The following is a 3,796-nucleotide window of genomic DNA, read 5'->3' on the forward strand; positions in this document are numbered from 1 at the left end:
AAAAAAAAAATTAACTTAAATGTTTTTTAAATATACTTATTTCCTCTAAATTAAGGAAAATAACTTTCTTAAAGTAAGAAAATAGTAGTTTTTTAATGTACTCTCATTTAATCTTACTATCTTGCCCTACATTGAGATCCTACCGCCGACCCCGATTTCGGATTCATCTATGACCTGGAATGCAACTCTCGACCTAATATGAGATCCAACTCTCAACCCAAACTCAGGTCTAGGTCGAGATTCGGGTCACGAGTTGAGGTTAGGGTTGAGGCCAGTATTGGATCTCAAGTTGGGATCGGTTTCTAAGTTGGGGTCCGGTATCGTATGGATCGGGTGAATAATTTTACTTAATAATTTGACTTATCGATTATCATCTTTTAAATATATTACTAATTCAATAATCAACTGATAAGATATCAAATGGTTGAAATAGCAATTATTGAGCGATTATCAGACCATGTATTACCTAATCGGTGCCTTTTTTCAATAAAATTTATGCTCCTAACAGAAAAAGACCTTTTCAACTACTTATCGAATTCTCTCGAACAGTTGCAAAACAAGGTGAAAAAACACCATTATTTTTTATTGTTAATCAAATGATAATCACCTGATTGTTGTCTGGCTGTTAGTGGATGATATTCAGGATTAATCCTAAATCAGATCAGTAATAAATGCTTTAAAAACAGATTAGTGTTTTGCACAACTGCAATTGCATAATATTATCCAGTATCATATTTGCTTTTCTACCTTGAGAACCACCAGCAAGAGAAATTGAAATTAAGAACCACCGCAACAAAGAGCACGAAGGAGCGGCAGAAATAAAATATTAAATGAATTGATGAAACATTAGGTTAATAATATGTAGAGTACTATGTATCCCTAGGAGGTAAAAGTTTTTTTGGGGGGGTCAAAAGAAAAGCATTTTATTCCAACCAGTAAACACTTTAGTACAAAGCAGCTCAGAGTATCATTAAGCTACTAACCACTTCTATCTTTAAGCTATTACAATGATCATCGATATCCAAATTAAAATGGATAATTATTCATCTGTGCTAATATTTTCTACCATTTACACTGTGGTTGGCCTTTAATGTGTGCTTGAAGGCAAATATTTTTTATCAGTTGTGTAGTAATTTTCTTCTTAGGGTGCATGTTTTTTTAAGATTCAGACGTCTGAATCTGAATGCACATCTAAATGATTAAGATGTTATCTTTAGATCTGAAAACTAAATGATTAAGACTATTTGTTTTTTCAATATCTGAATGTGTAAAAAATATTTATTTATATATATAATAAAATAAAATAAAAATACAATTAAATAAAAAACTAATTATATATATATATATTATAAAACTATATAATTTAATACAACAAAATTATTATTTGATTGAAAAAAATAATATTTATGTTTGTTAGTAATAGTGGAGATGGTTTATAATGGTTGTTGTGGTAACAATTATTGATGTTAGGGATTAGTAATGTTGGTGGTAATAGTTAAAATGGTTGGTATTGTAGTGATTGTTATGATGGTGGTGGTTGATAGTGGTGGTGGTGGTTGTGATATGACGTTGCTTGATATTAGTAGTTGGAGGTGTTGATTGTGATGGCTGAAAAATGAATGCATGATGGTTGACGGTGTGTTGGTGCTAGTTGGAGATGTTGTTAGTTGTGATGGTAGAGATAACTATTAGTAGAGATAAATTATAGCGATGGTAGTGGTTGCAATGATGGCAGAGGTGGCGTTACTAGTGACAATGGTGGTAGCGGTTGAAATAATGGTGGCGATCAAAGAATGTGTGGAGGTTGTGATGTATTAGTGGTAGTTAGCGGTGGTGCTAGTTGTGATAGATGAGTTAGTCGATAGTAAGAATTGGCCGGTAGTGGTTGATGATGGTGGTGCTGTTGACGGTGGCAGTGGTGGTGAATATAATTAGAATAATAGAAGTAGTACATGTGGTAGCGATTGACAATAGTGGTTGGTAGCGATATTTATTGTCGATGGTGGTTGTGATGGTGAAAGTGGTGGGTGGTGATTGATAATGGTGGCGATGGCAGAGGTGGTTAGTGTTGGTGATTGGTGTTTATGAATAGAGTGGCGGTCAATATTATCTAACACCAGAATACCTTTTCAGATCTATTAAGACTTAATTCTAGATCTGAATGATTAAGACCTATTTAAACCTATTAAGAGCTAAAATCTTGATAAAAAATAAATGCACTTAATGGCCTGAAGTCTGAACCATTCAGATTCAGACCTCCATTAAGTGCAAACAAATTAGCCCTTAGCCTTAGATCTTTTTGCATTTCTTTCAATCCACACCTAGTAGACTACATCAGCAAAGAGGAATATCAGGATCTGCAACTTTGGTTTGGAGGTGTGTACACCAGTAATATGCCACTTGATTTTATTTGTCCATGCGTGCACCTATCTGTTAATGCCTATCAATTCCATGAGAGTAATCCATATAACCTTAGAGTAAGTGCACTAACAAAATAGATGTTGGAAAGTCTCTTTACTCCTAAGTCACACATCACACAATTTGAGTCTACAATTATACCTCATTTAGCAAGCCCTTCAATAGTGGAAAATCTCTCATGTAAGGCTAACCATAATATGAATTGGTGTTTAGGATAGTACCAGGAGATTGCACCAAGCTAGCCATAATATAAATTGGTGTTTTCGGATTGTATCAAGAGATTACACCAGGTTCCTCCATGTTACTTTAGGTTGTTGAGGAAGCATGGATAATATAGTTTCTTAACACTAAATTTTTAACCCTCTGTAAATTGTGTCAAGTACTGGATGGGGTCAACATTTGGGAACTTTTTTCCTAACATCAAAAAATTTTCTAACAAGCCAACATGTCTATTTAGGTGTATTCATTGAAACTAGATCCCTGCCCTTGATGTAAAAACTGTGGATTCATTATACCCATAAGGTATCATTTTTGTTTGAGAGTGCCCATAGCAGCTTACAAATTACAGCTCTGTTCCATCTTTCAAACTCAAATCATATTCAAGCCATTAGTAGCTTTGGGAAGGCACATGGTTTGCCAAGCTACTAGTTCTTTCTTGGAGTTCTTAACACCTATTGTCCATAGGAACACCTTGCGTATTTGAGTGACCATAGCAATGACTTTCTTGGGCAATAAGAAGACTTATGCCCAATATGTTTACATTTCAAAATGGTACACTTTTAATTAATTGCAATCTGCCACTATAAGATAGTAACTTAGAGGTCAGCATTGTATCTTTGCCACTATTTTCTCAACCAGAGGTAGACATTGTTGGATGGTTAGTTTCTTAGATGAGAGAGGAACTCCCAAGTACTTGAAAGGCATTTCGCTAGAGTAAATTGCATCTCTTTAAGGATTAACTGTCTAAATTCATTTATTACCCCTGCCATATAAAAAGAGTTTTCATCTAGGTTGTCTTTTAGCCTTGAGACAGATGAGAAATGCTCAAAATCTTGTTATATCATCTGGATGGATACTTTATCTGCTCTATAACACAACAATAAACCATCAGTAAAACAAATATGGGTCAGTTATAGCTTAGTACACCTTGGGTGATAGCTGAAGTTATTTAGTGACCTGTTGAGGTATTTCATCACCAACACAAAGAGATAAGGGGACATGAGGTCCCCCTGTCTAAGTCCTTTCCTGACAGCATACTTATCAGTTAAGCTTTTATTAATAAGTATAGAGTAACTTACAGTATTTACACAGATTATTATCTAGTCAATCATCTTAGCAGGAAAGCCAAACTCAATAAGTATAATATGTAGGAACCCCT

The sequence above is a fragment of the Capsicum annuum genome, chromosome 7 (assembly GCF_002878395.1).
Source record: "Capsicum annuum cultivar UCD-10X-F1 chromosome 7, UCD10Xv1.1, whole genome shotgun sequence".
NCBI classification, from domain to species: domain Eukaryota; kingdom Viridiplantae; phylum Streptophyta; class Magnoliopsida; order Solanales; family Solanaceae; genus Capsicum; species Capsicum annuum.